Below are 13,625 nucleotides of genomic sequence, written 5' to 3'. Positions count from 1 at the left end.
ATCTCCAACATGCCTGGAACATCTCAAGGGCATATATCCAAAGTGATACCCCTGTGCTGCATGGGAGGTCACGGAACTGGGCCCTATATGAATCTGTGGTGATAGCATGGTAATCCAAGATAGTCTGTTTTACAATAAGACTGGAAGTACGGCACTCCTGAAGTTATGACTGGTGCCCAGATAGGGTCCAACCCCGTAGTATAAGATTCAAAGAATCCGGCACTCAGATGTATTAAAATGAAACAAAAGATCCCTTTAATTGGTTGCACCATGGGTAGTGTACAAATTAAATTGACATTTCGGTCTCTCTCACTGACCTTTTTCAAAAATACACTGTCAGTAGTGCTTGTGATGGATGGCCTGTAGGGCTATGAGAAGAGCCCCAGGTGGGGATCACTGCAGTGCTGATGAGCCTATTGGTATGCCTGGGTATTGCGATAGATCACTGAGGAATGTCTGTTTTAGAATGTTATAATCCCGGTTCCACTATGAGTCAACAGTTCAGTAAGCCTCCACTATGCTTCCATTCAGTAGTCCCACTAACAAACGCATCAAGCTAGAGTGGGGCACCTCCATCACGGCACGATGCTGCTCATAGTCCTTTAAGAGCCCCCTTGACATCTCAATAAACTTCATCAAATGGCTTGATATCTGTCCTGGTGATCCGTACAGACTCACAGATTGTTGGGTTTACACTCCAAGTCACATTACTCCCTCTTTGGGCTCCATTACTTTTTGTCTATACTGTGCTCAGCAAGCAGCCTCCTCCTTATATTCCTGAGAGATATCGGGGCCCAGAACCACTATCTATTCCTCGTACCACACCAACCACTGGCTTTTTGGGGTGGGGGTCCCTGTCTCCAGAGCTTGTCCATTAAACATCTGGAAAGAGGTGGTCTGGCTAGCACCCACCAGTAGATCAATTAAGACCTCTTCAGTCAGTCGCTGGCAGTTCAGGCAGAGATCTCTAACTCTCTGCTGTAGACTGGATGCTGTCCAGTTTCAGTTTCTATATTCACTCTGTAGGTGGTTCTCAATTGGGCTATACTCTGTTGATCCCACTGCTGCCATCAGTTGTCTGGGGTTCTTCTCTGGTATCACACAACCAACAGAGCAAGAGATGGGTGAACAGTCCCCAGTACCTTTATTACATGCAAACCGAAAACTTCATAAAACAATCCACCACACAGAGATTGAAATAGTCCAGGAACATGGATATAGTCCAGTAACGGGATAAATCCCCTGGGAGATGAGAGTCACAATCCTCCACTTAGAGATTGATATGGGGCTCAAGATACTTATTCTCCTCAGAGGCTCCTCCATCAGCTTTTTCTAGGGTAATCAGGGTTTCTCCAAGTCTCTCTGGGGTGCTGGCCTTAGCATCAATGTCCCACCAATTATGAATCTTACTGCCATCCTTGTCCTCCTCAGGCCCTCTCCAGGGGTAGGCAAACAGGTTGGATGGTTTTCAGGCCCCCCAAGACATTAGAAGGGCACCTCAGGGATCAAGGCACTACAGGGGGCGATTTGCAGCATTTGGAGAACAGAGGGGTTATGAATAGACAGCCAGGAAATATCAGCAGGGGGTCATCAAGAAGCATTGGCACATCCAGGCTGCAGATGGTAACTGAACTACTTCAATTATCGGACCTTCTGTAATGTGATTAAGTAAAAATATGAACTTAAACAAAAATTATACCAAACCCACGATATTATTATTATTATTATTATTATTTATTATTATAGCGCCATTTATTCCATGGCGCTTTACAAGTGAAAGGGTATACGTACAACAATCATTAACAGTACATAACAGACTGGTACAGGAGGAGAGAGGACCCTGCCCGTGAGGGCTCACAGTCTACAGGGAATGGGTGATGGTACGATAGGTGAGGACAGAGCTGGTTGCGCAGTGGTCTACTGGACTGAGGGCTATTGCAGGTTGTAGGCTTGTTGGAAGAGATGGGTCTTGAGGTTCCTCTTGAAGCTTTCCACGGTAGGGGAGAGTCTGATGTGCTGAGGTAGAGCGTTCCAGAGTAGGGGGGATGCACGGGAGAAATCTTGTACGCGATTGTGGGAAGAGGAGATAAGGGAGGGGCAGAGAAGGAGATCTTGTGAGGATCTGAGGTTGCGTGCAGGTAGGTACCGGGAGACTAGGTCACAGATGTAGGGAGGAGACAGGTTGTGCATGGCTTTGTATGTCATGGTTAGTGTTTTGAACTGGAGTCGTTGGGTGATGGGAAGCCAGTGAAGGGATTGGCAGAGTGGCGAGGCTGGGGAGTAGCGAGGGGAGAGGTGGATTAGGCGGGCCGCAGAGTTTAGGATAGATTGGAGGGGTGCAAGAGTGTTGGAAGGGAGGCCAGAGAGCAGGAGGTTGCAGTAGTCGAGGCGGGAGATGATGAGGGCACAGCTGGTATAATGTATTCCAATGTACCAGTATCGCAATACATTATACCTATCAGTACTGCACTGAAGTCTGTTAGACCATGCTGGCTGAAGCGGATTTCATCATACCGACATGCAGTTACCATGACAATGATAGGGCCCCTATGATCACATTGCAGGGGTTCCGGTCGGGTGGGAGAGGGAGCGTACTCCCTCTCCCAGCCCCCTAAATACCCCCTAAATACTGCTATTGATTGTCGCATTTAGGGAGTTAACATGGCGCGATTGCCATGACATACCTATACATCATTGGTCTGGAACCCATATACAACAATGATGTATAGGTGCATTAAATTGTGAAGGGGGGTAAAAAAATGGATGCTTTCATTATTTTTATGAAGCTGGAGAGATTTGTACAGATTTTAATGACTGCATTTATCACCCTTTTACAGTTCACAGTGAATGTAGCTAATGTATTCATACAGAATGTATGGGCTAGACATGCATCAAATCTGTAATCTTAATGATTTATTATGGCCATCTAATGTGTATATAAAAAAAAAACATTGTCTGTTCATGATTTTTTCAGAAGCTGTCCGTAAAAAATAAAGTTGGCAACCCTGGATGGACCCTGTAGTAATCAGTGGGGCCTCTATGCATCCGATAGATCACTTTTGCTCTGGAATTCCATTTGCCTGTGCTTAAACCAAAGCAGACAAATGAAATGTCCAGACATACGTGAACTTAGCCTTTTGGCTCTTGCACACGATGAGCGTATAAATCGAACAAGTGCAATGCTAGAAAAATCGAATTGAACTCAATGCTATTCTATTGGGCAGATCAGATCTGCAATTATTTTTCTCATCGGCATGAGAAAAAAAGTGCAGCATGCTGCGAGTGCCTCTGCAAATCAGTTCACATGCACTCATACAAGTCTATGGGTGCTTGTGAAGCATTGGACTGCACCGGATGACATCCGAATGCAGTCTGATATACACCAAGACAGGCAGCAAAGAAGATGTAAAGATTGATCTCTCCATCTTCTCCGCACATGTGATCTGGTTCTCGTATACAAAAGAATCAGATCACAGTGAATGATTTTCAGATCACGCTCACAGCAAAGTTTGAACCAAGCATCAGATGCTACCCTCTCATGTGATCTCGGCCTTAGTTTATATCTCTATCATCCTATATGTTTTTACCGTCCACTTTCACCGCCCCGTCCCCCCTCCATCACCACTCATCCACATCAGTCCCTCTCTCCTCCCCTCTCCTATGTACAGCTCCCAGGCTCTTTCACCTATCTGTATACTCTCAATCCATCATGCTCCAGGGTCTTGCCGAAAAAGCCATGCCACAAGTCCAAAAACCATTCTGATTTTTCTCCTTCTACTGCTACTTCTCTCAGGCGATATCTCTCCTAATCCCGGTCCACCCCATGCTAACTTTACCCCCTTCCCCACCTCCCATAGAAACCCTGATAATCTTATTAACATTACTTGCACACCCTCACTTCCCTCTATTAATTGTGCTCTCTGGAATCCACGGACCGTATGTAACAAGCTTCCTTCCTTACATCCACAACTACTTTCTCAACTCTCTTAACCTGCTAGCCCTCACTGAAACCTGGATTCAGGATTCTGACACTACTTCCCCTGCTAGCATTTCTCACGGTGGTTTACACTTTTCCCATTCACCAAGACCTGAAAACAGACATGGTGGTGGAGTCTGTTTACTCCTGTCCCCACAATGTACTTTCCAGGTCATCCCCCCAGCTCCATCACTCTCATTCCCATCCTTTCAGGCTCTTCCATCCCCTCTCCCTCAGAGTAGCTGTCATATACCGTCCCCCAGGCTCACCAACCCAGTTCCTTGACCACTTTTCAGCCTGGCTGCCGCACTTCATGTCCTCAGAATTACCAACCCTCATCCTAGGAGACTTTAACGTACCCATGAACAGCCACTCCTCCCCATCTGCATCCCAGCTTCTATCTCTCACCACCTCCCTTGGCCTGTCACAGCTCACATCCTCTGAGACACATGAAGATGGTAACACCCTTGACCTGGTCTTTATCCGCCTCTGCTCAATCTCTGACTTTGACAACTCACATCTTCCCCTCTCCGACCACAACATTCTCTCCTTCAAGCTCACAATCCCTCGTCCACCCCAGCACACTCCCACCTATCACACATTCAGAAACCTACAGGCCATTGACTCTCAGACCCTTACAGGCTCTTTACACTCATCATTGTCCCCTATCGTCTCACTTTCCTGTCCTGATCTGGCTGTAAACCACTACAATGACACATTCAGAAGTACCCTTGACCAAGTAGCACCCCTCACCCTCAGAACCTCCAAACACAGAGTAAAAAAGCCTTGGCTCACATCCCAAACTCGATTTCTCCAGCGATGCTCTAGGAGTGCTGAACGCCTATCGAGGAAAACCTTTACACCAGAAAACTTCATCTACTACAAGTTCATGTTAAGGACCTACAACTCTTCCCTTCATCTCGCCAAACAGACCTACTTTACCACCCTTATTTCCTCACTATCCAACAATCCAAAAAAGCTCTTCGACACCTTTCACTCCCTCCTCAGTCCCAAAGTACAGACCCCCATCACAAACCTTCATGCTGATGACCTGGCCCCGTATTTCACAGAGAAAATAGAAAACATCCGCCGAGAGATCAGCTCCCAGCCACCAAGCTTTGTGAATCCCATCCCTCCCCATATCCCATCCAGCTCACTTTCAACATTTGACCCAGTCACAGAGGAGGAAGTCTCCGGGCTCCTCTCTTCGTCTTGTCCTACCACTTGCCCTACTGATCCCTTTCCCTCACACCTACTCTAGTCCCTCTCTCCGGTTGTTACCACTCACCTAACTAAAATCTTCAATCTCTCTTTCTCTCTCTCTTCTGGTATCTTCCCCTCCTCCCTCAAACACTCTATCATTACTTCATTATTAAAAAAAACCTTCCCTTGATCCGTCCTGCACAAGCAACTACAGACCAGTCTCCAATCTCCCCTTCATCTCCAAACTCTTGGAGCGCCTGGTCTACTCTCGCCTCACCCGCTACCTCTCCTCTCACTCTCTTCTAGATTCTTTACAGTCTGGCTTTCGCCCTTTACACTCAACAGAAATTGCCCTTGTCAAAGTGACCAATGACCTGTTGACAGAGAAACGTAGCAGTGACCACTCTCTGCTTATCCTTCTTGACCTTTCTGCCGCTCTCGACACTGTTGACCACCATCTCCTTCTCTCTATGCTCCATTCTGTTGGCCTAAAGGACACTGCTTTCCTGGTTCTCTTCTTATCGTTCTGGCTGTTCATTCAGTGTATCATTTGCTGGCTCCACATCTTCTCCTCTTCCTCTCACTGTTGGGATCCCTCAAGGTTCAGTCCTTGTCTCTCTTCTTTTCTCCCTCTACACTGCCCCAATTGGAATGACCATCAGCAGATTTGGCTTTCAGTACCATCTTTATGCTGATGACACACAGCTATACACCTCATCTCCTGAGCTCACCCCCGGTGTACTACAGAATACAAGTGAACGCCTGACTGCAGTTTGCAATGTCATGTCTGCTCTCTATCTGAAACTTAACCTTTCGAAAACTGAACTTCTTCTTTTTCCTCCGTCTTCCAACCTTCCTAAACCTGACATCTCCCTCTCTGTGTGTGGCACAACGATAAGTCCTAGGCAGCAAGCCCACTGTCTGGGTGTTATACTTGACACTGATCTCTCCTTTACCTCCCACATACAATCTCTTGCCTGCTCCTGCCGCTTGCACCTGAAGAACATCTCTAGAATCCACCCATTTCTCACAATGGAAATAACAAAAACCCTCACCGTGGCCCTGATCCACTCTCGCCTTGACTACTGTAACTCTTTATTAATTGGTCTCCCCCTAACTATACTCTCTCCTCTACAGTCCATCCTTAATGCAGCAGCCAGGGTCACCTATCTAACCGCTACTCAGATGCCTCTGCTTTGTGCCAGTCATTGCACTGGCTGCCCAATGCCATATATCACAGGATGCAATTCAAACTGCTTGTTCTCACCAACAAAGCTCTCCACAGTGTGGCACCCCCCCTACATCTCCACCCTCCTCTCTGTCTATCACCCCACCCGTTCTCTACGCTCTGCAAATGACTTTCGACTAACATCCACACTAATTCGAACCTCCCACTCCCGGATTCAAGACTTCTTCCGAGCTGCACCAATCCCCTGGAATGCCCTACCCTAAGAAGTTAGGACGAATCACAACTTACTCAGCTTCAGACGCACCCTAAAAATGCATCTTTTTAGGGCGGTCTATCACACACCCTAATCAAATCCAATTCACACAGTCCCTCTACAACTTCTCACAACATAACCCTACGTCAAACTCCATGGAACCCAAATGCATCTCAAGGTTCAGGCCAATTGGTCCAGGAAGGCATAATCTATCCCCCATTTCCTTAATATGGCTGGATTGTCATTGTAAATAAGCACTTGTACCTTGCCCCCCCCATATCTCATTGTAGATTGTAAGCTATCACGAGCAGGGTTGTCTTTTTTTTTTCCCTCTAAATATTGTATCTTCTATAACTGTTACTTGTTTGTATATGTTCCTCCTGAATTGTAAAGCGCTGCGGAATATATTGGCGCTATAGAAATAAAGATTATTATTATTATTATCATTTATTATTATTATTATTATTATTAGTTATTTGGTTAACTGAAAAGACAACTGAGCTCAGATTTTGTTTTTTTGGGGGATGATGTGATGGAAGCCAGTAAAGTGGAAATCCCCTACATTTCAGTTAACAGATGACAGAGGTGAGTGGTGATTTGGTTTTGTGGGTTGAGTGGAATGCTATTGGTAGCAATTTGGGGTAATTTGAATCAGTCCCCATTTATCCTGTGCTCTAGGCTGAGCACTTACATTTGGGTTTCCATCCACATCTCTGAAATACATGAATCAGGTGAAACCCACGAGAGCTCCATTCACTAATGAGGCAGCAAAGTTACTACAGACTCCGTTTGGCCTTTGTTCAAGCTGTGTCCTTTTTTTCAAAGTTGCACAATAAAAATGTGAAAAGATGGACAATCCCGAAACCACAGGCAAGACAGACGTTCAAAGTGACTCCATTTGCCTCATCACAGTGAATTTTCCATTTCGAATGTTGTCTGAATCACGTTTTTCACAGATTTAAACATAAATCTGATGTAAGCGCTCAGCGTAGAGCACAAGATAAATGTGAGCTGAGCCTAAGGGGTGCTTCACACACAGCGAGATCGCTGCTGAGATCGCTGCTGAGTCACGGTTTTTGTGACGCAGCAGTGACCTCATTAGTGATCTCGCTGTGTGTGACACTGAGCAGCGATCTGGCCCCTGCTGTGAGATCGCTGCTCGTTACACACAGCCCTGGTTCGTTTTTTTATTGTTGCTCTCCCACTGATAAGCACACATCACTGTGTGTGACAGTGAGAGAGCAACAATCCTGAATGTGCAGGGAGCAGGAGCCGGCATCTGGCAACCTGCTGTAAGCTGTAACCAAGGTAAACATCAGGTAACCAAGGTGGTTACTCGATATTTACCTTCGTTACCAGCCTCTGCAGCTCTCACGCTGCCAGCGCCGGCTCCCAGCTCTCTGCACATGTGGCTGCAGTACACATCGGGTAATTAACCCGATGTGTACTGTAGCTAGGAGTGCAGGGAGCCAGCGCTAAGCAGTGTGCGCGGCTCCCTGCTCTCTGCACATGTAGCTGCAGTACACATCGGGTAATTAACCCGATGTGTACTGTAGCTAGGAGAGCAGGGAGCCAGCGCTCAGTGTGCGCGGCTCCCTGCTCTCTGCACATGTTGCAGCACAGCGACGCGTGTCGTTATGATCGCTGCTTCGGTTGCTGTGTTTGGCAGCTAAGCAGCGATCATAACAGCGACTTACAAGGTCGCTGTTACGTCACAGAAAATGGTGACGTAACAGCGACGTCGTTGTCGCTGTCGCTTAGTGTGAACCCAGCTTAACTGGGATCTGTGGGAAGCAGAATAAACAAATTTGAGAAGAAAAAGAGCAGTAGAATCCAGCAGAATACACAAATTATCAATAGTTGAAGAATTGGCTTTATTTATTTATTTATTACGCCGTTGACCTTGCAATTTAAGTGATAAGGAGGCTTTATTCCTCAGTCAGTACGATTACACCGATACCAGATTTCTATAATTTTTTTTAGGTTTGGCTACTATAACAGTAAAAAATGCTTTTTTACAAAATAAAGGTTTTTGGCATCACCGAATTTTGAAAACTATAGTTTTTTTATTTTTCTACCAAATCATGTGAGAGCTTGTTTTCTGCAGGATCAGTTGAAGTTTTTATTGGTGCTGTTTGGGCCACATAATATTTTTTAATTGCTCTCTATTCCACTTCTTGCGAGGCAGAATCCAGAACAAACAGGAACTTAGGAGTTGTTTTTTCGTTGCTTTTTTCACCATTCCCCTTGTCATAAAGGTGATAAGCTGGCAGATAGCCGTGAGCCACACATCATAAGCCTGTGAGGCATATGTGGCTCCTGAGCCACAGTTTGGAAACTCCTGGTTACAGGAATGAACTACATTTTTACAATAAAGAGTTATTTTCTGAAAGAGACGGCATCTATTAGTAAATATCTGGCGGCAGTACTTAGCATATCTCAGTTGGATAGGGTTGATAAATTTCAGGACTGGAATCTACAGCAATTGCACAGTCCGTATGTGCCAAGTCATGTATCAGTAAAGGTTCTCCATTATATCGGAAGCGCCTTTCTTAATTTCTGACTCAAAATATGTTGTTTGTTTTGCTCTAAATACTGTTTTTCTATTGTTCCACTTAAGAAAAGCTAATATAGATCTAAAGCAAGGAAGGAAATGCATCTTGTCCTTATCATCATATATATTGAATCACTTGGGCAAGATAAGACCTAAAAGACCTTTAAATGTTTCACTCTTTGTTTCACTGCAGCCATTTGGTAAATTCAAAAAGGTCATTTTTTTTCTCATTAATGTACACAGAAATGTAGACATTTTTGCAAATTTATTGAACAAGAAAAACTGAAATATCACATGGTCATAAGTATTCAGACCCTTTGCTCAGTATTGAGTAGAAGCACCCTTTTGAGCTAGTAAAGACATGAATTTTCATGGGTATGATGCAACAAGTTTTTCACCCCTGGATTTGGGCATCCTCTGCCATTTGTCCTTGCAGATACTCTCCAGTTCCGGCAGGTTGGATGGTGAACGTTTGATCCATTTTCAGGTCTCTCCAGAGATGCTCAATTGGGTTTAGGTCAGGGCTCTGGCTGGGTCAGTCAAGAATGGTCACAGAGTTGTTCTGAAACCACTCCTTTGATATTTTAGCTGTGTGCTTAGGGTCATTGTCTTGTTGGAAGGTGAAGGTCTAGAGCACTCTGGAAGAGGTTTTCTTCCAGGATACCTCTGTACTTGGCCACATTCATCTTTCCTTCAATTGCAACCAGTCATCCTGTCCCTGCAGGTGAAAAACACCCCCATATCATGATGCTGCCGCCACCATGTTTCACCATTGGTATTGTATCGGGCAGGAATTAAGAAGTGCCTGATTTTCTCATACATACCACTTACAATTATCACCAAAAAGTTCTATCTTCATCTCATCAGACCAGAGAATCTTATTACTCATAGTCTGGGTGTCCTTCATGTGTTTTTTGCAAACTCTATGTGGGTTTTAATATGTGTTGCACTGAGGAGAGGCTTCTGCCATAAAGGCTCAACTGGTGGAGGGCTGCAGTGATAGCTGACTTTGTGGAACTTTCTCCTATCACCCTACTGTATCTCTGGAGTTCAGCCACAGTGATCTTGGGGTACTTCTTTACCTCTCTCACTAAGGCTCTTCCCCTATGATTGCTCAGTTTAGCTGGACAGCCAGGTCTAGGAAGAGTTCTGGTGGTCCCAATCTTCTTCCATTTAAGGATTATGGAGGCTATTGTGCTTTTAGGAACCTTGACTACTGCAGACATTCTTTTGTAACCTTGGCCAGATCTGTGCCTTGCCACAATTTTGTCTCTGAGCTCCTTAGGCAGTTCCTTTGACCTCATGATTCTCATTTGATCTGACATGTACTATGAGCTGTGAGGTCTTATATAGACAGGTGTGTGCCTTTCCAAATCAAGTCCTATCAGTTTAATTAAACACAGCTTGATTCCAATGAAGGAGTAGAACCATCTCAAGGAAGATCACAAGGAAATGGACAGCATGTGACTTAAATATGAGTGTCTGAGCAAAGGGTCTGAATACTTATGACCATGTGATATTTCAGTTTTTTTTGTTTAATACATTTGAAAAAATTTCTACATTTCTGTTTTATTTCTGTCAAGATAGGGTGCAGAGTGTGCATTAACATTAGAAGTCCCAGAAATTTCGAGCTCCATAGGGTTCCAATGGTAGAAATGTTAAATGACCCCTCTCTGGGACTTCTAGTGTTAATGAGATAAAAAATGAACTTTTTTGAATTTACCAAATGGCTGCAATGAAACAAAGAGTGAAAAATGTAAAAGGATCTGAATACTTTCCGTACCCACTGTAGTAATTTTACAGATCTTCACTAGTTAAATCCTAGAATTTCAGTCCATGTCCAATAAATTATACTTTGCTGCAATTATCCCGAGACTAAGAAAGTATATGCACAGGTAATTAGAAGGTATTAATTTCAGATACATGTCACAAAGGATATAATACCTTGACCAGGTGAACACCTAAGACAATAACAGCACCTACACACCCTGCACAAAAATGCAATATTCTTTGTCTTAATCGACAAGTTACTCTACACCCAAGAGGTAACCTTTGTCTACCTGGGGAATTGTGTATCCTTTAAAAATGACAGCTCCAACAATCAGTACATATTTCTGTGACAATTTGATAAATCTTAATCACAGTTGAGTGACTTGCACGTTTAACCTATGTTTGTCCTGAGCCGCTCTGAAATCACCATTCAATGGAACGTAACAGACATCAGCATTTGTTACCTGCAATAATAAAAACATGTCAGAGCCTAATCTGCCTGTCTTCTTAATGCATGCCCTCGCCGCATGTGCTAACATGACTGCCTGCAGTGTTATTGGATTATATAATCTCCTAATGACAGACCAGGGTTTTATTTTATAGTTCTAGAAATTTCCAATGTAAAACTTTCTTAGTGCTTCAGGTAATAGATTTGCACAATAACAGGTTACAGTTAGACCATAATGTTTCCAATTTTATTTTTTCTTATTTTTTTTAATATGATGGTAAAGGCAATGTAAAAAACAGAGGTGTAATGGCTGAGCTCTCTGCAATGTGATCATTTTATAATTCCCTGTAGATACTGTCAATTTGCTATAAAATGTGTCGACCAGAAGAAAATAGACCACCTACATTGCAGATAGATGTATTGAGATAAAGCACATCATCTTAAAATGATGTTTCCCCCAGGGCTTTCCACTAAGTGCTACAATACATATGATGGTATTTGCATTGTGGATTATTTGCAGCTCTCTCCTCTAGAATTACATTAACATATTGTACATTACCACCCAAGAAAAAGGGTTTGTGGGATAGTTGTACATAAACCATAGCTCTATGAAATATACAAAACTTTTTTTTACTATGATAGTTAATGGGGGTTTACCATTAAAGGGGTGGCCTTAAACACAAATTAATTTTCCTCCAATTGCCTATCTATTTAATGCCATAATCTCATCTATGTTCTAATATACTTTAATTAAGAGTCCATACCATTCCCTCACTGCTTATTTAAATGCTTTAGTAATTTTTTTTACTACTACTACTACTTCTTTTATTATGACACTTTGCTTAAGAATCCTAGTGCATGCTGGAATATTAAAATGAACCATCATTAGGTGGCAGAGGCTGCAGTCACTGAAACTAAGCATTACTAGTGATGCCTGTTTGAGGGGCTGGGCTGATCCCTGCTGGCCTATTACCCGCTCTATTTTATTTGGGTTTCCCAGCATGCAGTGGGATTCTCAAATGAAGCGTCATAAGAAAATTAAGTAGTAAAAAAAATATAAGAAAGCAGTTAGTGTAGTAGGGGAACAGTAGGAACTTTTTAAGATTATGGCATTAACTAAATACGTAATTATAATGAAGAAGAATTTGTGTTTCAGACCACACCTTTAAAGTAATGATTTTAACTAGTTCTCAAAATGGTATATTACCCCACCCCCATCCATAGTAATATACTGATCCCTGGAGTTCTAACCATTGGACCCTCAGCAATCTGGAAAATGTGACTCTGCAAAGCCCTGTGCTCAATGGGGTGTAGGTATGAAGGCTTAACCTCTACTCCATTTGTTGTCTATGGATTGATGGAAGCCAAGTACAGCTCCATAGATAGTGAGTGGACTGAAGGTCATGCATGTACCCCCATGCTCCATTCAAGACGGGGCTGTGCAGAGGCTGGTTTGTAAAAGTAAGGTATTGCTTATATTATGCATAAAGGATAAATTACTATTTTGGGAATAACCCTTTAATGTGAATACATATAGTTGAACCGTTAAAGGGAACAAAAGCAACAACATATAATTTTGTTGGGCATTCATTTGCATTGGCCCCATTTAGAAAGAACTGGGGCTGTATGTATGTAATACTTTATTTCAAGTCTGTCCCAAGTAAAACAATTATCCAATTATGATGCACATCTGTACAGCAGTAATCACCACATCTTGAAGTTTCACTCAAACATGTTTCGATGTGCTACTAGTGTCCTCAGGGGTTCAGGACAGGAGCAATGTTTGAAACTTTGCTTGGGGACTTTGAGATATGGCTGCAATAACAAGGCCCATATAATAATAATAATAATAATAATAATAATAATAATAATAATCATGTGTTCACTGACCAGAAAAGTGAATCAATTTATTAAATTATCAGTGGTTGTTTTAACTACAAGGTGGACTCAGTTAATAACAATAAGTGATGTCATGTACATAATTTCTCATAAATTGCTTGGCCAGAAAACCTAATAGGAGATATTTTAATCTATGTTATGAATATTGGCAGGACAATAAACATCCATGTCCGTTGCACTTAATAGATCTAATATACCAAAGCCCACAGGACTCGTTTACATACATAAATGTTATCAACATGATGAGCTGATTACTTTTGTAGCAAATAGAGTCCATTTCAGAGAAAGGCTGGCACTCACCGAGATCCAGTAAATTCTTTATTTAAAAAAAGG

General features: G+C 43.0%; 1 protein-coding gene across 1 annotated transcript in view; it reads left to right on the top strand.

Annotated features, from left to right (window-relative positions):
- Positions 1-13,625, top strand: part of LOC142292175 (uncharacterized) — a 57,059-nt gene that overhangs the window by 26,112 nt on the left and 17,322 nt on the right. The window lies entirely within an intron of this gene.

The sequence above is a fragment of the Anomaloglossus baeobatrachus genome, chromosome 1, assembly GCF_048569485.1.
Source record: "Anomaloglossus baeobatrachus isolate aAnoBae1 chromosome 1, aAnoBae1.hap1, whole genome shotgun sequence".
Lineage (NCBI taxonomy): Eukaryota > Metazoa > Chordata > Amphibia > Anura > Aromobatidae > Anomaloglossus > Anomaloglossus baeobatrachus.
This window is presented reverse-complemented; position numbering and strand designations above follow the sequence as displayed.